This window comes from Onychostruthus taczanowskii, unplaced genomic scaffold, assembly GCF_017590055.1.
Source record: "Onychostruthus taczanowskii isolate IOZ18803 unplaced genomic scaffold, ASM1759005v1 scaffold50, whole genome shotgun sequence".
In the NCBI taxonomy this organism is placed as follows: domain Eukaryota; kingdom Metazoa; phylum Chordata; class Aves; order Passeriformes; family Passeridae; genus Onychostruthus; species Onychostruthus taczanowskii.
Window position 1 is genome coordinate 1,688,538 of NW_024502569.1, and position 26,517 is coordinate 1,715,054.

The 26,517-nt window shown below is 40.5% G+C and overlaps 1 long non-coding RNA gene across 1 annotated transcript; it reads right to left on the reverse strand.

Moving 5' to 3' along the window:
- Positions 1-12,649: 12,649 nt before the first annotated feature.
- On the reverse strand, positions 12,650-18,913 carry LOC121342027. Its single transcript, XR_005953493.1, has 3 exons — positions 18,828-18,913; positions 14,406-14,552; positions 12,650-14,135 (listed from the first exon to the last, which is right to left on the reverse strand). It is a non-coding gene; the product is annotated as an uncharacterized LOC121342027 (long non-coding RNA).
- Positions 18,914-26,517: the final 7,604 nt, after the last annotated feature.

Below are 26,517 nucleotides of genomic sequence, written 5' to 3' on the forward strand. Positions count from 1 at the left end.
TGGGTGCTGCAAAGTGAAAAAGAACAATCGTTTATCCACATCTGCATTGGGCTGGACAAATTAAAACAAATGGATTTGACCCTCAAAATAAAAAAACTCCAAGGAACAGCTGAGGGGAAACTATGTAGCAATAAGAATGGTAAAACAGTAAAATATAGGGAAGACTCTAACACCAGAGATTTTTGTATGTCAGACCCAGGCATGGCACCAGCATAGCAGAATGTTGGAAGAAATAACCACCTGCCTCACAGCTCTTTTACCGGCTTCCCCAGCACTCAGATCCTGTGATCTCAATCACAGACAATCAGCATTAAGTAACAGTCTCCTCCTGGGTATTTGTTAGATGGCAGCATGGAAAGAGACAACTTTTCTGAGGAACAGAGATTGTTGTGGGATGTTCACAATATAACAAAAAACTTAGTACATGTGCCCTATGAAACTATCACTGTCCTCTTCCCAGGACTCTGGATTGTGCTACACCCTGAGCTGCTCCCCCTGCAGAGGTTACCTCAGGAGGCTACTTACTTTACTATTGGTGAGACTTTCTTTTCAGCTTTTGACTATAGTGGAAGGATTCAGAGAAGTAACCTCCAAAGACACAACATGTGTAGCAACAGATCCTGCAGTTATGAAGTAATCAGCTCAGAAATAGCTTGGATTACATTAAAAAAAAAAAAAAAAAAAAAAAAAAAAAAAAAGCTTCACAAAAAGTAACATAAAAATAAACACATTACAAACAGATAGAAGAACACCTCTCTACAGTGTTATTTGACACCTCTCCTTTAAAGCGTGAAAGTGCCTTTGAAGTTCAACATTAACTGCATATATTATCACATAGTAAAGGAATGAATAAATAAATGTTTGGGCTTTAAAAAAAAAAACCATGCTGAAGGTGCATCTCTAGCTGAAAATGTCATTAGTCACCAACTTCACATCCTCAACCTCTCCACAGCCAGAGCTGCAGCTCAAGACAGAGAAAATCTTGAGAGCCATCTCCCTCACTAACCACAGCCTGAGAAATTGTCCTCGCCCATTGCAAACAATTTTGTCAACTGTAAGGACCCCGGTAGGGGAAAATATGCTGTAAAATGGAAATTTTTTAATTATTTCATTAACTCACACTAGCACCTGGAACTAAACAGAGACTAGTCAAGTGCATTATGAATAACCATGTCTTTAATGGGCCATAAATCACAGTCTGAAAGACAAGTCTCTGCCTTGAACCCAAGGCTGATAGTGTAACCAGTCTTCCACAGCTCCATTTCCTATTCCAGCATGTCTGGACCAGTAGCTTTGCTACATGGACAATTTCTCCTTCATTTGTTTGGCCCTTTCTTCACCATTAGAAATGTAAAATGTGGGCTATCTGTGCTTGCTAAGAGAAAATAAACATGTACTTGTAAATCACTATTGCTTTGTGCAGAAAAGATGAGGAAGGCATCCCTGCTGAAGACAGCAGCATTTCTCTAGTTCAGGATGGAGGATTTTACCAATCTTCCATTTTTCAAGCTATGTAATGTTTTGACAATCTTTCAAAAAAAAAAGTACTCTGATTTTTCTGAACAAGGTGCCAGGAAGAGAGAGGAGGTAACTTTGGGTTTGATTTTCATTTGATCTGTTATTATGTAATCAGCTAAACCACACACACCATACTTTTATTCAATACTCCCTTGACATTGGTGTCAATGATTGTACAAGGTTTAAAGGAGAAGGAGACTTGCTGTAAGCTGTAGTGTTTGACACTAGCCTGTCTCCCCAGACTGAGGCAAAATTAACTAATGTACTTTGTCCAAAAAAAAATACCCAAAAAACATATTTAAAAACCCACCAAAAAAAAAAAAAAAAAAAAAAAAAAAAAAAAAAAAAAGCAAATCAAAACAAAACAAAAATGTTTAGAAAGCTCCTACCCCTTCCCACCTCTGTGCTGCACTCACTTTCCTCAATATGGCATGGTGTCTGTGGAACCACACTGTAAACAGGAACCATGAAAAGACAGGGGTTAGGCAAAAGTATGCCTGGCAGAAAGTTGCTTCTATTTTTAATCCAGAGCATTTCCACTGTGGGCTTGATGCACACCCACAGGCCCCTACAGCAGTACAATGGAGTACCTGGCCAGTCCTTCCTGCGCAGCCCTTCCGGCAGGCACCAACCACTATGACCCAAACCCCATCACAGCCCCAGGCACCTGCCCACTCTCCTATATCATCTTGGCCAATTCTGAAATGAGGCAGAAAAGCCAGAATTATGTGGAATTAACTAATCTTTAATTTCTAGTGAAGTTTGAAGCCAATCCAGTGAATTATTCAGCATTTTCTGTATCAGTAATTTACCATAAGAATAAAAAACCAGAAGCCTGAGCAGCAGAACTCTGTTGGCTGCAGTGCAAGAGTCATGGCCATCCTGAGTCTCAGGAAGTGCTGAAGGGTATCATCACATGGGATTTCAGTTGATGAAAGCCCAGGAGCAAGCACAGACACAGAGATGGTTTGGGACACTGTTCTGGTCTTCCTCTTCTGAGGCCAACATGAGAGCAGAAGCACAAGAGCACATTCGAGGACAGCTTCAAGCAGTGCCAAGCTGCCAGTAGAAGGCAGGCCAAGAAGCAATGTGCTGCAGCCAGGCAGTGTTACACTTCTCATCTTGTCCCTCCTTCTCTTCTCACCCCTGTCTGAGAGGGCACAAAGGCACCCCATTACAGCTGACTGCTCGTGGAACGGAGGAGGAGGAAAGCCCCTACTCCAGTACAAGCACCTTGCCCCTTCCCAGCACTACCAACTCCCCAGGTAGCAGAGAGGGACCTGTGTTTTCCAACTTCCAGATTCCAAATGGCATCATCCACCAGCATTTCACACTTATAAGGAATTTTCTCCTGAGTTCTAATACACAATTTATTTAAAAGTATTATATTTTCTTTCTAGAAATTGGGAATGTTTATCAAGATGTACAATTTAAAGGCTTGTATTGTAACAACTGAGGCAATTTCAGGATAATTGATAAAAAGACCTGAAAGCTCCTATCATTTTGCATCCTACACCATGTCCATCCTAGAACCTGCAGATCAGGCCCCACCTCCCTCAAGCACTGTCAGTCTCTTTTTATTTGCATAATGTTCAGTCAATCTCGTCTTGCCAAACTTGTGCTCCCTGTGGTGAGGCAACACAGACCATGAAAGCATTTCTACATCCCAGAAAATTAAGCTAACCTCTAAAGCAGTGATCTCCACACAGGAATCAATGGAAAAAACCCACACCAAAGACCAGACATCAAAAAAAAGCAGAGCTTTTTCACCTGTCAGTATGATGGCTGCACCTCTGCTGGCTCTGCAACACAGGGCTGCTCACCTCTGGGTTAACTCACCACTTCATCATGCCACAGCACACAGCAGGGGATATATTGCAAAACCAGAACCACTGAGTTATGAAACTGAAATGAGAAAATCATTTAATAGCCTGCCTGATTTTAATGGTGAATGCAAATGCTTAACCAATTATATCCTGGGATGCATCAGGACTTTGCCAGACATAACAGGGACATGACTGTCCTACTCTGTTCTGCACTGGTTCAACCCATCACCAGAAATGTGCCAGACTTTCACATCAGTTTGTGCGGAGCCACAGGGGCCCCTTCTGGTTTGTGGGTTTATGGTGTGGGATACCAGTACGTGATGGCTATGGCCATTCTTGCAAGGTGCTTCAGGTCCTAAATTGCAAATGAATTCAAAGGATACTGAATGGCTTCTGCTGCTGGCAGGATGCAGCCTTTAACATAAGGCTTTTCAGTCACGTGTCCTGAAGTTAAATAAAGGATAAATGAAATAAAAAATGCTGAAAATCATTTTTAACTGGTGTCTGTAATACGGTCTAATAAAATATCTAATGCACCTTCTCTTGGAAATATTATGCAAGCTATACATATGCATCATACAATGTATATAATTCATACTGAATATATTTATATGTTTGTCTGTTTATGTACATACATCTAAAAAGCCCAAAAGTGAGAAAAATGGTCTGCTTCATAATACTGTGAATGTCTTAAAAATTGCAATAACAACAAAATTGTAAATATAGAATGTGCCTAAAGAAAACACAAACTTCAGTAGAACAAGTTCCAGCAAATCCAACATCTTTGCAAGAAAATAACTGCTATCAAGACTGAACTAAATCCTTGAGAAAAATAAACTGCTTCCTCTAAACATCATCACAGCTATCACTGACAAGATGCATACTGCTGCAAAAGTCATGGAAGACAAAATCTAAAAAATATTCCATATTTAGTAAGAGATACTAAGAATATGTAAATTAAAAAAAAAAAGACATCAAACAACTGCAGACTCTCCATTGGTAACCTATGAATTGGCTGCATCTACTACCAAGAGAGAACACAATTTTTCCTCAAAAATCCTTCTTGACACATGCTGTTTCCATCTTAGTTTCATTATGAGTTAGATGCTATATTTTGTTATTTGAAAAAAAAAAGCCTTGTCTTGCACCCTCCATAGGTATTTCAGCAAGATTCTTCTTGTGCCAAACCACAAAAGACTAGAATATGTGGCCAAGAATTTACAATAATTTGAAGACTTGTAAGTTTTAGACAAAGAATACCTGGTATTACCATGAACTGTGATTTGGAAGTCCTCCCTACTTCTGTGTCTAAGGTAACTCCTAATTATACAGACTTGCAGTTTCCACCTGCAGTGGAAGAGATGTTTCTGAGTGGAAATTATGCCATACTTGCAATGTGCTGTTTTCTGGTGCCTTCCTCATGAGGCATCTGCTACTAGATCACAGCATGGATCTGCACTACACTGACCTTGGTTCCTGTCCAGCCTGTCAGCTCTTGGACTCTGGCAGCTCTTTGCTCCCCTCCCAGCGCTGTCTAACTGCTGCTTTCAGCTGTATTGTGTGGAAAAGTGCATTTCTTTCTGAAAAATTAGCCAGATCTTCATGCTCAATCTGTTGTAATATCAGCAGCCCCTCCAGGATGGTAAGGAAATTATCTGAATGTAACAGCTAGTGATGCCTCAAGATCAAGTGCTATAAAACATATATTTCTAGAAACATATTACTTTCAAGTGCAGAACATTCAGGCACACCTTAATAGTTTTCCCTTATGTGAAGTGCATGGTGCTGAGATTAGGATTCTTTTTTTCCCTGACTGATGCTTTCTCATATGTCTTGCAAGGTCTTTTGCTGCTTCTAGCCATGAAAGCAGCGACTGGCAAAGCTGCACAGGCTGTTTAGTTTCATTTCCTTTTCTTGCTGAGGCACAGTTTGATGTGTATTTGTTTTGTTGGGTACTTTGGATTTTTTAGTAAATCTGTGTGAGCTGGCATCCTCTGTCTCAGTTGCTTCTTACCTTTTCGGCTTTCAGTTTTTAATATCATGCTAAGCTGATTTACTGTAAAGACATGAACAAACAGGCATGTACATGCTGATAAAGAACAGACATTTATCCTGTGCTAACAGCTCTTCCTCAGATGTTGTGCCTATGTGCATGCAAGAACAGAATGCTTGGAAGAAGAGCATCTTATGATGCCCACACCTGAAACACTGGTTGCATATCCAGAGGTCAGGTTGATGGAAGGTAGCTTAAACATGTGTCCTTTTTTCTTGGAGGAAGCCACTTTTCAACTTAAACATCCTCATGAGGGCACTGTGATTTTCAGAACCATTTGGAAGGAGTTTTTCCACCTGCCACTAAACTGTAAAAGTGTTGGCTGAACAGACATCTTTGATAGATTAATATACATGAATCAAACTTTGTGTCACAGATAGTAGTGTATTAACTTCTTAATGTACAGATATGTAGTTCATGTTTCATCCACTTTCAGAATAGCATGAACTATGGTGCATGACATCTCTCTTCATTTCTGGGATGTTCTTTCTCTATTGATCTAGGTTGAGCCTGCCTAGATATCTCAGTTAAGTCTTTTTAGATGGGGTTTTATCTGTCTAGACAGTATATAAGGATACCCTGACCTCACATCTAACTGTCTTCAGCTCTTTTTACCAAAGAGGCACTCACTAAAAAGGTAATGTCTGTGGAGAAATAGTACAGAAATCACAAAGAAAAGGACACTATTGAGATGAAGACTGTTTAAAACTGTGCTTAATATCCATTTAACATATTGTTTATTTCAGTATCTCTTTTAAAATCAGTTAATAAAAGCATTTAAGCATACAGATGAAATCAATTGTGTGATTGAAAGATTGGCCTTAGAAACAGTAAGTAGCAGATTTCTGCAATGTATGAACTCCTGTTTACATAAGAAAACTAATTATTCTGCTGTTGAATTTAAGGATGAAGTTCTATAGAAGTGTCACAATCTTGGTGAGCTTATTGATACCAAGATAGCTATTATTCAAAGATCAAACAGTGCACCTTCTTCTAAGACAAGTGTGGTGACAGAGGCTCATAACTTCCCCTCAACCCCAACATAACACACAAACCTCTTTCTCTGTCTTCCTACAGAATTGGCACCTTTTTTTGGGGGGGAGGGTTCCACTCCCCTCCCCCCAGAAAAAAAAAAAATCACTGAATCATCCCACCCGTCTTTGGCTTCCTAGTAATTCACCATAGTAAATTATTCTTCACTTAACAGATTAAGTCATAAATTTGGAGGTATATGGGAATTGTTGATTCTCATTTTAAGGATGTATTATCAACATTTGGAATATAATGTGAAATAAATTTAAATGTATTTAGCTACTTAATTCTGTTCCTCACTACCTCTTTATAATAACTTGGAATTTTATATAAATTTAATTTTTTTAAATGTCAACCAGGAAGTCTTTGCATAACTTATTATCTTTCACAGTTTGAAAACCAATTTCATATCCCTTCAATGACTTTGTAGAGGACTTTGCAGAGGTGACACGCCTCAACATTTCTATGTATTTGCGCTAACAAAATAAGATAGAACTCCTGGTAATTCTAAAAGTCCTTTGGTAGAAAAGGAAAAGAGCAATTAAAAAGTTTGTTACTCATTGCAGAGGGTTGGACCAGATGACCTTTAAAGGTCCCTTCCAACACAGAATAATCTGTTCTATGGTTCTATGATGCCATGATGCAAAGTTTTCAAGGTAAAATGATGAGTTGCTCACTGAGATGTTTTCATAATGCGAGAAAAACAGTTGGGTGAAAGTAAATATTAATTATCTTTCTCCAGCTTCACTGTTGTCTTTAAAATAGACACACAATGGATGATTTCTCTTTCAACTGTTTAGTAACAAGACATGAAAAGCATTTTGACATTTAATTGTTTGAGGACCACAAAAGGAAACACACATTTTTCAGTGAACCCTTTAATTGCTTTCTCGATTGAAAAAAGTAACTAATCTATTTTGTCAGTAACTCCAGTTTGTCAGTAACTCCAGCACTGTATTTTTTCAACTGTGGATGAATCTAAAAAACAGTACTTTTTAATTTTCTGTCACGACAAAGTGATAGCTATTTGAAGACTTACAGATATCCAGAGATATCTATCTACAATGCAGTTCTCTTGCTTCTGCACCAGTCATGATGTTGTTTCTAGCAGCAAAATATAAACACAACACCAAATCTATTTCAATAGTTTAATTCTTAAAAGTAAAATTATTTTTATAATCTGCATTTACAGAATCATAGAATGGTTTGGGCTGGAAGGGACCTTAAAGATCATCCAGTTCCAACCCTGCTGCAATTGGCAGGGAACCTTCCACTAAACCAGTTTAGTCAGAGCTCCATCCAACCTGGACTTGAACACTTCCAGGGATGAGGGGTCCACACTTCTCTGAGCAACCTGTTCCAGTGCTTCACCATCCTTACAGTAAAGAATTTCTTCCTTACTTCTAACCTACACCTACCCTCCTTCAGCTGAAGGCCATTCCTCTTTGTCCTATCACTACATGCCCTTGTGAAAAGCCCTTCTCTAACCTTTTGGAAGGTTTCTATAAGGTGTCCTTGAAGCCTTCTCTTCTCCAGGTTGAACACCCCAGACACTCAGTCTATCTTCAAAGGAGAGCTGCTTCAATCCTGTGACCAATGCAGTTCCCCTCCTCTGGACTCATCCCAGCAGATCAATGCCTTCTATTGTTGGGGGACACAAATCTGGATACAGCAATCCAGGAGAGGTCTCACAAAAGCAGAGAAGAAGGGGAGAATCACCTTCCTTGACCTGCTGGCCACACTGCTTTTGATGGAGCTCAGCATACAGTTGGCTTTTTGGGCCGTGCGTGCACACTGCCAGCCCATGTCCAGCTTTTCATTCAAAACACCTCCAAGTCTTTCTTCCCAGGGCTAACCTTGATCCATTCTTCACCCAGCATGTAATTGTGCTTGGGATTACCCTGCCCCAGGTGCAGGTCTTTGTACACTTGGCTTTGTTGAACTTCATGAGGTTCACACAAGCCCGTCTCTGGCCTTCCCCAACAATGAGAGGATCCTCATTCTCACACTCACTGCTATCACCTTCTGCAGCTTGGATGCTGTGTCTGGAACACTCACTGGTGAGGCAATAAAGTCATGAGTACCTCAACCTTTTCTATGTCCTGGGTAACTAGGTCTCCCACGTCCTTTCTGAGGACCCACAGTTTAATTAGTTTTTCTTTTATTGCTGATGTATATTACCCTTATACACATCCAGATTTACTTCTCCCAGTACTCTAGCATCATTGCTTAGCAGATCCCTGGCTGTTTGAACAATTTCTCTGTATTCCTCTCAGGCTACCTTTTCCCTGTTTTCACCCTCTATAAGCTACCTCTTTGTAGGGATGCATTGTGCTTGAGCCTGAAGGAAAAGGCTTTTCAAGGAAAACCATCCAGCTCTCCTTGGGTCCCTCTTCCCTCCAGGGCTCTATCCTACGGCACTGTACCAAGGAGGCCCTTGAAGAGACCAAAGTCTGTTCTCATAAAGTCCGGGGTAGTGTTTACAAACATTTTTTGATCTGACAGTTCTCCTGTCTTTACTGATTAATGCAAAATCATATTATCATTTATATCATAAATTGCAAAGCATGGTTTTAGATGCAAAGGGATAGCTTTTCTTTTTGATAGGATTTACTTACAGACCACAGTCACAGACCATGCAAAAATATAATTCAAAGGATCAAACATACAAGAACAATAGTTGGACACGAGGCTAGATGATGATCATTTTGACAGTGCTATCCTGCTGCATGTTGAGTGAACAAGCCCCAAGTGCTGTGTTCCACACTGCTATTATTTACTCCCAAGTGATATAGATGATGGATCTCCCTCAGCTAACAAAAGTTAGAGTACTCTGATAGCATTTTTTCTGTAATTCTCACTGTAATTCTTTCAGGTAGACTTTAGTTCTCCTGTAAATTCATCCTGGTGTATCATTTTGTGTTTCATAGGTAATAGAATATATATCCATATACAGTCAGAGAAATTTAGGATGCATTATTTGCGCATATCTTACATAAACCACAATGTTTGAGATCAAGTGCATACAACTTTATTTTAAACAGGATTGCTGTGAAGATAATAGCCTTCAGCAAACATAACTCAGAATTCCCTCCAGAGGAACAGCTTGCATTACTTCTCTCAACCATTCCCAAATATTCATCCTTTTCTGACCGGGTTATTTAATCTTCATACTGCAGACTTCCAGCAAAGTCACAGTGAGTCCCTCACATTCAGCTTGTGAGTTTTTCCCCTCAGAAGTCCCCTGAACTGCAACTCAGTCCTGGCCAGTATGGTAAGCTCCAAGGGAAAACTGCTATTTGGGCATTTCCACCACAGGACTCGGAAGATTTTCCCCTGCAATAGCTTCAATGCTGAAAGTGCTCCTCCTGTCAGTACTAACCAGCTCATGACAGTTCACTATCCTTCTTTTTCAAAGCTGCTAAATTTGCAAGGATATCATCACAGGGCACTGATGAGGGGTCTACCCGGGAACAATCAGACAAATTCAGAAAAAGATAATATGCTATATTACTTTAATAAACCTTTTCTGTACCTCTAATCCATCTTGCAATAAAATATATAACGCTCTTGTGCAGTAAGTATTTGCTGACTACAAAAAACCACACCCATAAGTAGGATTTTTTGTTCTGAATGCAACATCCTTTTAGCTATTCATGATTTATATAACATGAATATATGTCTAATAGTCAAACCAGAAACACAAAACCATGTTTGTGACTCTTCCTACTTCTGTGAAATTCAATGAAGTCTAAGAACAGCTTATGGAGAAAAAAAAAAAGATTTTTCTCTTGCTTTTCTTATGACCACAAGTCTCTCTAGCCCAAAAACAAGACTTAATCAATATATCATCAGGCTGTGAAAAGGTTGAGTTGAGTCAACCTGCCTTTTACTTACGCAAAAGATGAAGCGATGACTCATAAAAAAAGAGAGAAGCAATCACTCTCAGGGACACTTGAAAGAATAAGGAACAGGTTTAAACTAAGGAATATGTAGTCATCCAACAACTCTGCACATGTCATCCAACAATTCTGCACATGTTCTACACAGCGCTTACTAAACATCATGTGGGGGAAAGTATCAGTCCAGCTGACATTTAGAGAGTGATTCACAAAGAGTAGCTCTTCCTTGGGTAGGCTGGTCTCAGGAACACAGCCACAAGCCAGTGCTCCATTCTGGGAGAGTTCACAGACCTGTCTTCTGGGTCTATGAACTGTCTTTTTCATAAGTCTTCTGTTTCAGGACAGCAGCGTCTCTGAGGTAAATTTTGCCCTTGTCCACTCTGTTCACTCCGTCTATCTTGTCTGCCTGAAGCATATGTTCTGGGAAGTGGGTGCATGTGCTTAGTCTTTGAAATGGGAGCCATCGTTTTCTGGAGTACTTAGATTTTTCATTTATTTCCTTGCTATTAATTTTTAGTGATGAGTTTAATAGCCCTAGTTTACATTTTACCATAGATATACAGCAGCCAAAACAGACAGGAAAATGAAGAAAAAGTGACCTCACTGTGTTTTCTGGAAAAGGACAGTCCAATGAGGTTATGAAGGAATTTATTGTCTCTATTTCTGTCACGATTTAGCCACTGTGTGGACCTTTAAACAGGACAGTACTAGATGTGTTTTGAGGTACTTAGCAGTAGAGGCTCAGAGACTTGATTGTTTGCTAAGCACTACTCCTGAAAGAAGTCCTCCATACCTGTGGACAAGAGGTGTCCCCACTTTTAACCAAATGACTTAAAACAGACTCAGGGCTTCCACTGGTACAAAACCCCATTTACATATATATATATATATATATATATATACACACATATATATGTATGTATTATCCTTTTAACCAAACTTACAAAACATTACATTGAGGTCCTACAAGAGCACAAAAGATAAGATCTACCCAAGAGTACTGAGGGAGCTGCCAGAAGAGCTCAGTGAGACACTTTCCATCATTTGTCAGCAGTCCTGACTAACCAGGAAGGTCCCCAGTAGACTGGACATTAGCCTAGGTGACACCCCTCTACAAGAAGGATCAGAATGAGGATTTGGGGGACTACAGGCTTTTCAACATGACTGCAGTGCTAAGAAAAGTCATGAAGCAGATAACCTTGAGTGCCATCATGCGACATGTTCAGGACAACCAGCAGTCAGGCACAGCCAGCATGACTTTGTCAAGTCAGATCCTGCTTGACCAACTTCATCTCATTCTGTGACATGTTGACCCACTTAGTGGATGAGGGAAAGGCTGTGGATGTCCTCTGGCTAGACTTTAGAAGAGCTTTTGACACCGTTTCCCACAGTGTTCTCAAGGAGTGTGTCCAGAGAAGGGCAATGGAGCTGGGGAAGAGTTTGGAGCACAAGTCTCATGAGGAGCAACTGAGGGAGCTGGGGTCATTTAGCTCCAGAGAGACCTTATCACTCTCTACAGCTTTCTGAAAGAAGGTTGTAATGAGGTGGGGGTCTCATTACCTCTTCTCCCAGTAACAAGCAACTGGACAAGAGGAAATGGCCTCAAGTTGCACTAGGGCAAGTTTAGATTGGGTAGTGGGAAAAATTTCATCACCAAAAGGATGCTCATACATTGGAGGCAGGCTGCCTAGGGAAGTGGGGCAATCAGCATGCCTGGAGGTATTTAAAATATATATATGTAGATGTGGCACTGAGGCACATGGTTTAGTGGTGGACTTGGCAATGCTTAGATTTGATAATCTTAAAGGTCTTTTCCAACCTAAACAATTCTATGATTCTATGAAAACAGTCATAATAATTAGTTTCAAGGGAATTGCAAATAGCAGTGACCTTTCTGCATTCAGATCTGCGCCTGAAGACAGCACTCTAAGAGGACAAACAGAGCAAATTCAAGTGCCTAAGTCTGAACAAAAGCCCAGCAGGATTTGGCACAGCCCTGCACAGCTGCCAGCTGGAGATGCCTCACTGCCGGGAGCAGGGAGGCAGATACCGTGATAGGACCACAGGAAGGGTCTGCAGGACACAACAACCACAGGAACACATGGTAGCTTCAGGAGCTCACCCTGAGCCACAGTCATCCCAACATTTATAGTATCAAACATATGTAACACTAGCTGGGAAAAAGGATTTTTTAAAATCCTCATTTAATTGCAAGGAAGAAATTATAGTAATGCAGATGGCCTTCAAAATCTTGGAAACACAGTAAATTGGTATTAACTATCATAATGAGGTAAGAAATGTACAAAAATATCCAGAAGTTGAGTGAACACTGCACTTTGTCACAATTTATTACACTTGTTTAAAAATTCAAAGCCAAAATGAAATTACATGAATCAAATAAGAAAAACCCTCATCTCTTAAGCAAGACACGTAGCACATCAAAAGTGCTGGTTTAATTGGGGGAGACTGGAAACTGCCTGAAAAATAAAACAATGCAATTTTACAGGAAGATCGATGTAAACTACTGCACAGATTTTCTCATATCTAGTAAGTGCTGAGAGGAACTCAAAGAGGTAAAAAAATCTACCCACATCTCAGTACCCAGTTAATATACTTTTGTACTGTAACTGGGGGCTGCCTTTCTCACTGGGAGCGATGTGATAGCAGAGATTTCACTACTGAATTTTCACAAGCTGGTAGACTACACAATGCCTTGGCATGCATACAGGATCTTCCATGGAGCTATCCCAACATCCTGCTGTGATGGCAGGGATGGGTCTTTCTCACCTCTACACACCTGTTACAGTTAGGGGACAGCGAGAAAAAAAATTGATAAAGAATTCTTTTGCTTTAACAAAATCAATCTGCTTTTTTTCACATTTAAGTGATTTTTTTTTTAAATATACACACACCCACAAGCCAGCTGCTAGGAGACGAGCTAAGAGACAAGAAGGAATGTGCTTCACACAGGCTTAGAGCAGCTGTGGTTCTGCTGGTTTTGAAAGGAAAATGCACAACTGGGTCATTTTTACTGAAGTGCAAGCCTGCAAGTTCCCTTTTAAAATAGACAGCAATCAAAATGTAGCCCTTAAGGTTTCAGATGTCCTCAAGCCCACACAAGGTAAATGAAAAGGAAATAATCCTTCCATTTTGATGGTCAGATTTTACACCTCAATAATCACCAACATATTTTAATTAAAATAACACTTCCTGAGTCACATAGAAAGAGCAATTCTAGTGAATGTGTGAATATAGCAAATACAGAGGGCCTGCACTGCCACTTACACATACTGGCAGGCACTGAAAGCAAGTCAGTTGGAGCATCTCTTTTTACCCCTTCATTCCCTCTAGAATGTCATGAAGCTTCTAAACTGGAAAGAGGTCACTTTCTCCAGCAGTGGTCCTGCCCTTAGAGCACAGTAGTAGCATGGCTTGTCCCAGAAACATTTTCAATACTGGAATTATCAAGGGTATTAAACCAGTACTTAAATTTAAAAAAAAAAAATTATGAAAAAGGGAGAGAGATTGTCAGTCTAACCAACAACAGGCATATTCATGGTGATATCACCCCATCTCTCATCCTGAGATAGTCTGTGTGAGCTTTGCCACACTGTCTGAGGGCACTTCTTACAGGACAGCTGCATCTCATGGAGACCTGCTCAACAACCACGCAAGTAGAATGACAGTAGAGTTTGATTTTCAGAGTAAATGGCCAGCATTACACAGAAAGCTTGAGGCAATGTGGCAGCAGCTCTCCAGCCACAGAGAGAAACAACTTTCCCAGGCACTGTCCTGTAGAAAAGTCTGTGAGAAGATCAGAGAAAAGAATGAGAAACAATTCTTATCTTCACTTGCTACGCTTGTTGTTATAAACATGTAGCATGTATTATAGAGATTTGTTTACCAAAGAGTAGTTTCTTAATTAACCGATAGTAATAGTATTTAAATTAGTAGACCAATAAGTCCAGGTGTATTGTAACTGTCTATAAAAACAATAAATTCCTTAATAATGATCTATATAATAAAGAGATTAATCAACCTTCTGTGAATCATGAAATCACTGCTAATTATTACCTGGCCGGGGGCTCAATGTTGCAATGACAAGGCAACACCCACACTGAATTAAGATGGCATCTTCTCTTCTGCACCAGCTGCAAACAGTGACCAGAGCTGAGAGCTGGCAGGCAGAGGCTCAAAGAATTGCAGAGCACTTTCCACCACCTAAACACACAGTGATAAGTATCAGGAACATGTTTATCTACAGCTACCTTACGGAAAAAAAAAACCATAAGGTTTTGACATACTGCTTGAGGCAACCTGGCAGGGAGGATGAACAAGGAGAGAAAGGATGGGGACCTGTGTGAGACAGACCTGGGGAACACAGGCCAAGATTCCAAGAATTTCTACCACTGTCAGTCTCTAGTGCAGTTTAGTGTTAGGTCTGTTTGAGAGTCCAAACCCACAGGCCATACCTGGCTCCTTGTCTATGCATGACTTATGTCACCCATGTTAGAGGCAGTCTCTCAGCCAGCAAAATAAAACTTACCTACCAGTATGGGTTTGACTGCATTGTCCTTAAAGCACCATCAAAGCAGATGGGTTAGAAGGGCAAAATACAAAGTCTGAAGCACTGTGAATTGTGCAAGCAGAGCAAAGAGCACTGAAGGGGAGCTGAAGGCTCTGTTGAACCTGCAGTTGACCTGAGGCCATGGGAGAAATGTTCCCTCTTTGAGACAACTGGATCTTGAGCATCGCTGTTACAACCCAGTAGCTGGGCTTAAGGAAAATGAGTTTGACAAGGTAACATTTTCCCACTCATGTGGCTCTAATCCTGGTGCTGGTGATCGTTTTGGTGTTGTGTTTGAACAGGGAAGTTTAGAGGCCAAAAGCTACTTTAGATTATGTTTTCCAGCAGTCCATGCTGGCAGCTTATACTGCCCATTGCACATCCTCATTCATTTCCATTACCCACCTGAGGCAATCAGGTTCACTCATCACCCCAAAACGGTACACGAGCCTCTCAGACTTCATCAAAACTGGTGAATCAGGATGCATATCCCACAAAGCTCTCAATCCATCCTGCCCTTCTCTTTTCTCAAGAATTCCACACCTTTCTGACCCACCCTCTCATGCCAAAGAGGACTCCACAAGCTCTTCTCTTTTGCTTTTAACAAATTAAGTAGTCATTGGCACAGGTTGATATAAGTGGTGTCCCTGCAGAGCAGGGGAGAAGTTACTTCACTCAGCTGCCACAGCACACCCTCCCAACCCACCCCCCCCCTCACCCACCCCCAGTCTGGATGTAGCACCTCCAGAGTTTCTTCCTATTTTTAGGAAACCTGGAAAGAGTAAGTTCTTCTCCACCTCTCTTCCCATTCTCACTCCTACACAGTGGTGTTTAATCTCTCTCCTTCACAGCACAATCAAGCTCACTGTCTGATGTAAGTCTGGTAAAGGGTTACCAAACTGGTCAGGGAACTGGAGCTGAGCACATGCAAGGGGAGGCTGAGAGCTGGGATTGTTCAGCCTTAAGAGACTCAACAGAGGAAACAGCCTGAATCATCTCAGGGACAGATAGTGATGGGACGAGAAGCAATGGGCCCAATGAAAATCCCAATTAAACACGAAACAAATTCCTTCTCTGTAGAAATGTAAAACTTGATTAGAGAAGGCCCAGTATCATCCATCTGCTGGATTTATGTTGAGGGAAGGTTGAACTAGGTAACCCACTTCTGATTTTAACTATTCTGTGATTTTATTATTTCATTTATCACATCAAAAAACATATATTTCCAGACTCCATTGGGAAAGAGCCTAATAAAGAGCAGCAACAGAAATGGCAATGGGAGATGTAGATGCATGGTAATTGCATTTGCACTGCTGTCAGCACTGGAGCATATCTATACTAAATATAATACAACAGCAATATAAAGTCCAATTTTTGAGGTCGTGAGGAATTATGAACCAAATGATGGATTTTACTCATCATTGTGCTTCTTGATATTTCACACAGTAGGAAAAGCATGAGCCTTTAGTAAAGGCCAAGGAAAACTCATTCCTGTCCTGTAACAGTTGTGTCCTGTAAAGACATTTTCTCCCTATAATAATTTCTCTCAACAATTTTCGTTCTCTGGTGCTGTCCTTAAGGTTCACCACAACATTACTGGTGGTTTTTAGCATTTCAGATTATTAAGACAGCAACAATTTTGTAAGTCATACTTTGAAATGCACTGCTTGCGTGTAATTTGCTTACTACTTTTCTGTGGTTCATAGTAAGTTTAGAAACTGGATTGGGAAGATTTTTTATGGTTAAAAAGGCCTTCAGGAGTTATACTGATAGTAAAAGAAACTCAATAATATTAATTTTTAAATCTTTCTCTGATTTTTTGATAAAAAAAGCCTCTCAAAGAATTAACTGAAAAAATCCACGACAGTGCGATGTTAATGAACATAGCATGAAAAAGCTCCAAACATAACAAACTGGCACTGATTTTCTGCATTAATAACCTCAGTTATCTAAATGCAAGATGTTCACTTTCAAGAAAGCTGTACAGTGCCCAGTACACATGGAAGACCTTTTTTAATCTGGCACAAGTGAGACCTCAGTAAGTGGAACAGACTGGGATCCAGGGAAGAAGCAGGCAGTGGTACAGCAGGTGTTGTCAGCCTAATGGGGAACAAGGGTGTGAAAAAGGCAGCCATACTGGGTCAGAAAGCAGAGACCATCTCCAGAGAGGCATTCGCTCCTACCTGCTCGGGGTGACACCTGGCACTGGGAACAGGCAGATGCCATTTGTGCATCTTTGGATGCAGTAATCATCATTAGCAATGAACACAAAAAACACATGGTCACTTTGTTGTACAGAGTGCTGTTGGCAGCAGTCAGCTTGCAGAGACTGTGGTACAAGCCCTTGGCGCTCTGGTTCAGCTGCCTGGGCACCAGCCCTGCCTCTGTGGGCAAAGCACCAGAGCAGCTGCAAATCCTCCCTCAGGAGGAGCTGCAAATCCTGCTTTTGTTGGTGACTCTTGTACAACCACATACATCTAAGACAAAATAAGGATATATGTTGGCCACCAACGCCTATTTACGGCTTTCATTACATGGGGTGGTGGTAGCAAAACAGAGAGATGCACATATTATTTTTAACCCATCCACTGAATTTTTTTTGCATGGCGCACTGCTTATTTCCTTTATGAATCACAGCCTGCCCCAGAGACTGATTATTCACCTGTTTGATTTTTAGGAGAGGGAACCAAGTGAAAATGGCACAGAGCAGAGAACAACAGGTTGTATATTGAGAGAGAGAAAGAGGGAACTCAAGGAGAAGACATCTTAATCTTGTAGTGAAAATTTTTTAAAAGGAGAAAATAATGTATATTAGCAGGAATAAATTCCACTTATTTCCTCATAATTTCATTAGGAACTGGCATTTATACAGGATAAATGTCTTGGGTAGATCTCTATAACACTTCCTTTAATTTGCTTGCATTACATTTCTATTGCTCTGGGCTTCTCATCAACAGACACAGTGCTCAGGAAGCAAGACAACTCAAAATAATGATTTAGCAGCAACTAATTTCTATGCATACAAATAGAATCGTTCCATCAGCTTTAAATTATGAAAAAGAGGTTAGTTAAAAGCTTAGTGAATTAGTTAGTAGCTAGAGCTACGAGTAAGAAAAGCAGAAAAGTTTCTTATATCTAACTTTGTCCCAAACATTCCATCAAACAAAGGCATTTTCTTAATGATTAAAAAGCAAAATTAATGATCCATGTTATTGAGGCAATATAAGCTTCTGAACAGAGACTGTTAATAGCTTCCCTGAGCTGCTCGACCCACAGCCTCTCACAGCACTTGCCAAGCATCAACTGCCACAGGTCCCCTACCGCAAATCCATCACACCCTCTGGGAAAAGAACCGCTGCCTCCCGCAGTCCTGAACACAATCCTGCTAATAATGTGGAATGCGGAGATGGTGGCTGGGTATGCGGGAAGCATGCAGGGCAGTTTTGGGAGGCCTGGGCTGCCCAGCTCCCTGGGCAGAGCCCAGCAGGACAAGGGGCTGGCACAGGCACATAGCAGACAGCCCTGGGAAAGCACCTGCCATCCCAGTCCTCGGTGCAACAGGCTCCTTCCACAGCTCCCAGTGAGACAAGGCACGATGTGTTGGGCATTCCTGAGAGGCAGTGCTGCCCAGAGGAAAAGCAGGAGTGCTGGCACTGCCGAGGGCTAATCCTTCACTTTTCTTTCAACAAGTCGTTTATTGCCCCCTAAATATGGCTTATTTTGTGAAACTCTTTGAGGCCCTTTGGAAAAAGGGGGTCTGTGAGAACTAGATACTCGGCAATTTCAATCCTATTTAGAAGGGAACAAGATTCCTTCCAGATTCCTCACATCACTGTGTGCCTTGAATACTGATGTGCAGCCTCTCATGCTGCTTTGCTCAAAGGCTTGAGTAAGCAAACAGCAACAGAACAAGGAAGCGCTTTACTCACGAGAGAGAATATGGTGACAAAGTATCATCCTCATGACAGCAGGAGTGTGGTGGCCTTTTAATCTCACTGGCTTTCTCTGAAATGCTGTCGCCTTTTTTACCTGCAGGCACTTGGCACAGTGAGGAAAAGCATCACGTGGAAGAAAAACACTTGGAATGATATTGCATCTATTCTTCTCACTGAGCTACAAGAACTACATGATCTAGTTGTCCCTGCTAATATCAGGGGGTTTGGACTAGATGACCTTTAAAGGTCCCTTCCAACCCAAACTATTCCATGATTCTATTTATACAGATTATGACCTTTTCCTAGCACTGTTTGCCGCAGTAAAACAGATGGTGCACAGTTTCATTCTGATCCAGCACTTTGACCCATCTTTTTGACATGCCAAAAAAGGAGACTAAAGTGTGGTTCTGAATACACCAAAAGTTTGAGGTGTTGCCATCCTCAGAAAATAAAAGAAAGAGCATTTGCATAAGGATGCATCTTTCAGGTCCCTGTAAGTACAATCAACAAGGGACAATTTTGAAATCCCATTTTTTGAAAACATTCTTTTTCTCCTTTAACTAATTCTTCTGTACAAGTTGATAATTTGACTGCAAGTGATTTCCAGGATAAACAAAAAATATAATGTGAGAAGCAGCTGAGAAGATTAGCCTCTCATTGAATCCCATTGTATTTCTGCTGAAGTCCTATGACTTCTTATGCACTTTAACATATTTTATGACATATTATATTTCTGAGTTCCCCATTACACTTGGCATTCCAAGATATCTTTGTACAATATACATAGAATAAATGGCAAAAGATTGCTGAGAAAAAGAAATATAATTCAATAATTGTTTCAAAATTGTTGTAATTTCAAGCTATAAAGATAGATGTGGATAAATTTTCAGGAGTGTTAGGAGTGAGAGGTAAAACTGGAAGCAAAATGTTTGCTTAAATTTTCCCACATTAGTACTTCCATCCTCCCTACTATACACAAATGACAGAGGAGGTTCCTAGTGAGACAGTGTTGAAGCAACAAATTGCTGCTCTGCCATGGTCAAAATAAAATCATATAAAACCATATCTGGTTTCCCTAATTACTGGAAAGGAAATTACTAAGTTCTGAGTGCAGTTCAGAGACTGATGAAGCGTCCTGCCTACAAACTGTAATTTTGTTGAAAACACTATGTTCTTTGGGTAAATCTGCTAGATGAACTACCCATTTTGGGTGACATAGGAAAACCTTCTTTTTTGATTTCCCAACTGAATAAAATGTGAAGACAGACATAAACAGCCTCTGAGGCACACATTGCCTTAAAATTTAAAAAAGTGGTGTTATCACTAGCTGAGAAATTAATTTCACATTTTCAAACAGAGATGTATCTGCCTCTGTATGGTCACATTAAATGAGAAATTTATTTTAGAATCAGCTCCATAACTCCACTAACACTTTCAAGGCATGTTGCAAATGTAATAATCTGCAATAACAAGACTATTTAAGTCATGTAACTGCATAATTAGGGTCTCTTTTGGTTCATCATTACAAGAGACTAACTGAAATTAAAACATGACTTGATTTTTATCTACTTTTTCTACTTTGTCACCTGACATTTCTTGGTAACTATTAATAGGACAGATAATAAAAAGAAAATATTGTGTTCCTCTCTTCAGTAATAGCCACTGCTAATTTCCATTACAAGTTGTTTTCCTCAGGCTTTAGAAAAAAAAATTGCAATGACAATAAGCATTTTATTTCTGTGAACAGCAAAACCTTGACTTTATGGCTAATAATAAACAAGTAAATATTTTCCTTTAGCAAGGAAAAATTGAAACATGTCAAAACAACATTAGAGTGAAATCTGACCATTAACACTGATGAAGAGCGGAAAGTTTTTCCATAATAGAACAGCAGCAAATTATCCAGACGTGGGAAAAATGCTGAAGTTGTTTACAGGCACTTGTGTACATAGTGAATGAATAAAAGATGTTTTGGCATTAAATATGAATCCAAAACCAGAAAATTAAGGCAAGAATCTTGAAAGCAAGTCATTAGTGGCTGATGTCTGAGATCACACACCTGAGATCGCAGAGGAAAAGTAGATCTTCTGTTAAAGCATTGTGCAGCAGGAAGACTATGACATAGTTGCCATCATGAAAATATGATGGCATGAACTTGTACAACTGGAGTACTGCAATGGATGGGTAGATCTTTAATCAGACCTGTCTTTTCCTCCCCACATCCCAGGCAACCCCCTCTGTGTCTGTGTCATCTGAGTTCAATGACACAGACACAGAGGCATCCACTGCTCATGCTCCCATCCCCAGCCTCTCCTGGTCCCACAGGCCAGAGCATGTGTGGATTACAAGCAATAGTGGAAGATGAGACAGCTAAAGGTACTGGAGGGAGCAATTACATCCTACATGATTTAAACATAGTTTCACTGGTTTGGCCTTTCCTAATATTTGAAGAAAGAGGTGACATCATTTCTCACATCACTTTCTGATGTGTAAGACCTATTCTCTGGTGCGTGGTGTGTGACAAAATAAAGAGGAAAAGCCCAGGTGATGCACAGCCAGCACAGGAACACTGAGATACAATGCCACACAAGAGGATATGTAATATTCAGAGCAGTAATTGAGGCTGTGGATGAGCTGTATCCAGGCCCCCTGGCAAACTATTGTTTACTCTGTACACCCCAGAGCCCATTATGCCAGGCAACAGAAGAAGGATAACCATTATCTTTATTGCTAGAATTGCAGTGTAGAAAAATATCATTAATAAGACTAGGAGTTTTACCTGTCCATCTCTCCCTACTGCCTTTCTGTGACTCCTCCATGCCTACTGAAGTTGCACTCACACACATACACTGAGCCAATGTGGGAACAAAACTTATTTTAAACAAAGAGAAAACTGTTATGTATCAAAATTTTGAAAAGCTACACAGGAAAAACTGGAGATACAACCTTACTTTTGCCGGTGGCTTCACCACTAACTTTGTTCTAATTCTCAGCCTATATACTGCTTATGTGTAAGGTTCTATATTGACATCTGGTTTTAATACAGGGCTTTCCACCACTAACATTCCTGCTGGTATTGCTAACTCTGTTTTCAAACACGGAGACTGAAACCTATCTCTGTCCCAGTTATCTGCTTCATTCCTTTCTTGGAGGTCCCCAACCTGCTGCATAGTTTAGCTGCTGCAGTGTGGACAGCACATATTCCAGCCCCACAGCTGCCTGGGCACCAGCACAGTTTCTGAAACAGCTCCTGGCAGATGTAATTTCATTTTACAGACTGGCAGTTTAGATCAGTGCCAATTGTCTCAGTACCTGTGAACTATGGCTGTTGAGCAGCTGCTAGACAAGTAGCAGCAGGGAGAATCAGAAGGGACAGGATGGGCTGCCAGGGACAGAATCCACTACAGACATCTCTGCTTAGGATCCCTGTAGGCTAACTGTCAAGCAGGAATCATGAGGAGCATTGGTCAACAGAAAGCAGCAAATGCTCCCCTCAGGTGGAGATTGCCAGGCACCTCACTTCTAGTCACATCAGGGCATATGGTGGCCCAAACCTGGCCATCAGTCTTCCAGTAAGGCTATAAGATTGAAAGACTTCCAGCAAGAGCAAAAAGAGAGACACAGTCTCTTGCAACAAGCACTGGTTCAAAAGCAGGCTAACATGGTCAACTCTGCTTTCAATTTGAGTGTTAGCAATAGCAGTAAGTGGACAGTGACTGTGCTTTAATTATAAGAAAAGACCAGTAAGCTCTTCTCTGTTTAAATACATCCCCTACACCATGAACAGCTTTACTTTAACAGAAAGCACATTAGATCCTCAATGGAAACACAGCAGAGCTTGGACTGTGGGAACACAGCTGCTAAGCAACCTTACCAACATCCTGTCTATTCCTGCACTGTAGCTGTGAATAATTACTCCTCCATGTAACCCTTGCCTTTCTGTCACTGCTGTTCCACAGCTGAATACTCTTGAAACCGCAAATGGGCACAAACCAAACTCCCAGAGCTAAAATTGTTCTCATATTTAAGGAAATCTGGCAGGAAATACAAGCAGGTGTCTGCCCTCTCTCGCTACAACTGGATGACGTGGAGACCTAAATATAAACAATCAAAACTTTCAAGGTTGTTTTTCTGTTTCCGATTCTGTGGTTCAAGCTGATCTATACTCATTTTCTTACTCTGATCTCTGCTGATAGTGGCAACTTTAAAAACTAGCCCATAAACCAAACAATTTTACAAGACTTTAAAAAAATACTCTCAAAATACTGATTGAAATGAAGCCATTTTACTGCATTCACTGATTACTCTGTCCACTCTTCCTGAATGTCAAGCTAGTGCTGCATTGTAGGAAGAGAAGATTTTATTTCACAACTGAAAGAAAGAAACCCAACCAACACAGTGTTTGGGGTAAAAGAATGAAGCACTGCCTCCTTGGCACATCTCCATGTCAACAAAAGAAATGAGCATTGCCCAACTTTACCTTGTTGTTTGGGAGGCTGCCCAGAGATTTACTTCCAAAGGATTCTGGTCTATTTAAACTCCCCAGATTAGAGACTGCACAAATTTTGACAACCAGAATTCAATAGAAAGTCTGAAGACTGCTGACCACGCTTCAGAAGTACTGAGAAAGCTGTTTGCTTTGAATAGTAAATCTTCAGCACTACAATATTAGCACATAGTAAAGTTACATCCCTGAGAATGCAAAATTTAATCTGTCACTGGGATATTGCATCTGTAGTAAATACAACATCATACTATTGGATTGGATAGTTATATTAATAATATTATGTTACAAAGATTAAAAATATAATATTGTAGGAGATAATATTTATAAAAATTAATGTCTAGAACTGACTGTCCTGTGGCATGATGAGGTAGTTGGGAGATACCTTTACTCTGCAGAGTTTTACCCATAAGAAATATTATTCCAGATCTTAGAAATTACAATCTCAAGACAATGATTGCCCATCTTTTCTAAGTATGTTGGACAGACAATTTTCCATGGTGACTAGGGGTTCCAATATACTGCAGTTTAGCCCAGTAATAACAACTTTGATTTTCCTCCAAACCTGTCACACAGCCATTAAAAAGCAGCAGAATCCAGCAGCCTAAGTACAGATTGAAAACCTCTTTCTCCGAACAGTAAACATCAAAGTAAGCATATCTCTTGCCTAGGCAGCAAGGCACCTGCCTTTGGGAAAAAGAAATAGTCTTGACACTGAAGAACAGGAACTTTTTGAGAATGAGACACTGTTTTCTGACTTCAGGCAGGCTATTTAACTTCTCTCTTATCCGGTGTCTGTCCAAGGTCAGCAAGTGGCCTTACTACCAAAGCCTTCTGCCATCAGTGCAGGATGGGGGAGATTTTTAAAATAAAGAAAAACCACTTGTACTTGGATAGGGCCATGATATTTTAACTTCACCAAAAACTTCTTGTCTTTCCTTCTCCCCCACTAGAAACGTGGGATATCCCATACATAAAAGCACCACAATCTGATTCCCATAGGCTCACACACCCAGAGCAAGGAGGAATAAAATCACTGCACACACCAAAAGGAAATCACTGCATTTTCTCCCTCACAACTTACATACATGTCCCTGCTCCATCCGAAAATATGCACTTATTAAAGACTACTAGCATCAGCCTGTTAATCTCAGGAATGCCTCAGTCTGTTCAGGAACTGAGAACCAGCTGATTGGTTTGACCATAACTTCCCAGAAACTCACTTCCTGGTCAAACCACGACACATAGAATCATAGTCGTGTTTAGGATTGGAGAAGGCCTCTAAGATCACTGAGTCCAACCATTAACCCTATGAATAATTTTAATATTAAAACAATAAACCCATCCTTTTGCCCCCTAAGAAGTTAAAACTCTGTAACTACTATAGCTTTGGTCTTAGAGCAAATTTTTATGTTTTTAATTCCCACAGGAAAAAGCACATGAATTATCTGTTTGCATTACGTGTTCTATTTTCAATGCAGTTTACAAAAATCAATTCATAGAGACACTACGGTGCAAGACAAGAAACTACCTGTTTCATCCCATCACTGACATCCAAAAAATCAGTACTAGCCGGGTGTTCTCATCTACGTGCATCCAGGAGGGCTGTGTTACGCTAACAAAACTGATTTTAATAGTCTATTTTAATAGTCTATTTAAATGTTTTTAATTTTTCCACGTAGAAAAGACACGTACATCTCTGTGTATATGTACATGGCCATCAGCAACGAGGAAATTAAATGCATTTTCTTCCTGAACAATGCCGCCCCCATACACAATACTGGGTGAAGCATGAAGTTGCAGAGAGCTCACTGAGACTCATTTGGTAACTCTTAAAGCTGAGGGATACAAAGAGCTTGAAATGAATGAAAACACAGCTGTTTACCCTGAACAGAACACAGCTTCTAGGGAGGCAAGTGCCTCATCCTAACCACATCCACTAGGAGCTTAGTAGCTTTATGCACTGTGGAAATGTCACTCTCTCCTCCTCTCTCCCAAACTCCTTCCTAGCTACTTGCACACAAGCCATGGGGAAGCCCTGAGACATGCTCGTTGCCTATACATGCAATGCTGAGGTCACTTGGTCGCACTGTGAGGACATTGTTCCAGCAGTCTTGCTAGATATTTTCCTTGGCATGTGTGCACTAAGGCTTTGGCAGTAATTATCAGGGTTGCTTTGCAATTTTGTGTTGCATAAAACTTTTGTTGTGACCTTCATTTGCAATAACCTTAGCATTCAAAAAAAAGAATGTTAACGAAAACATGCTTATGAGGGATTAACATAGCAACAAATATTAAAAAATGCTGTGTAGTTTCAAAAAAAATGACTAAATACTTTTCTCACGACTACCCTAATTAGAATATTTATTCTAAATTACTTATACTGACCTTCTAAGCAAATCTAGTTCTTAAATTTAAGCTGCACTACTAAATGTAATAGCAACATTATTAACAGAGTGCTTGAAGATCCATGCCTCATATAACACAGTGGCAATAATCTTCTCTGTTGTTTTAATGCTATGTTCACTTAGCACATGAAGTTTGGGACTCTTTGTACTAGAGGTTTTAGGGGTTTTGGTCCCTTCCTCTTTTTCCATTCCCTTTGTAGGTAATTCCTCGGCCAGAAAGAAGGCAGAAAGAAAATCAGGTGTAAGGACAAGAGTCATGGCAGAGCAACCCTGTCCCTTTTCTCCTAGGGACAAGGTTCATTTTACAGGATATTGACTGAGTCACTCTGTTGAGTACTAGAGAAATGTTCTGCAGCTTGATGTACCATTGAGGGGATGGGCATTTAGGTAATGCTTTTAGGGTTCTTATCAAATCTATTACCTTGCAATCCACAGTTGTGGAAGACAAAAGTTCTGAGGATTCATGGGAACATTCCAGCTGCATGTGTCACAACTTACATTCCACAATACACAGTATCACCATACAATTTCAGAAAGTTTCAACCCATACAGAATAACACCATACCACATCAGAAGGCTTCAGGTGTGTGCCCATACAGAGGGAAACCCAACATCACTTCAGAAGGCTACAAGTATCTACCCTTGCTCTTTAGCCCAACCTTTTATACCCCTCATGTTAATGCATTTCACCTGTGTGCCCCCTGTTCCATTTCCTGACTGGTCAGCGCACCTGGGCACGCCATGGCTCATTACCTTCAATGCTGTTCACCTG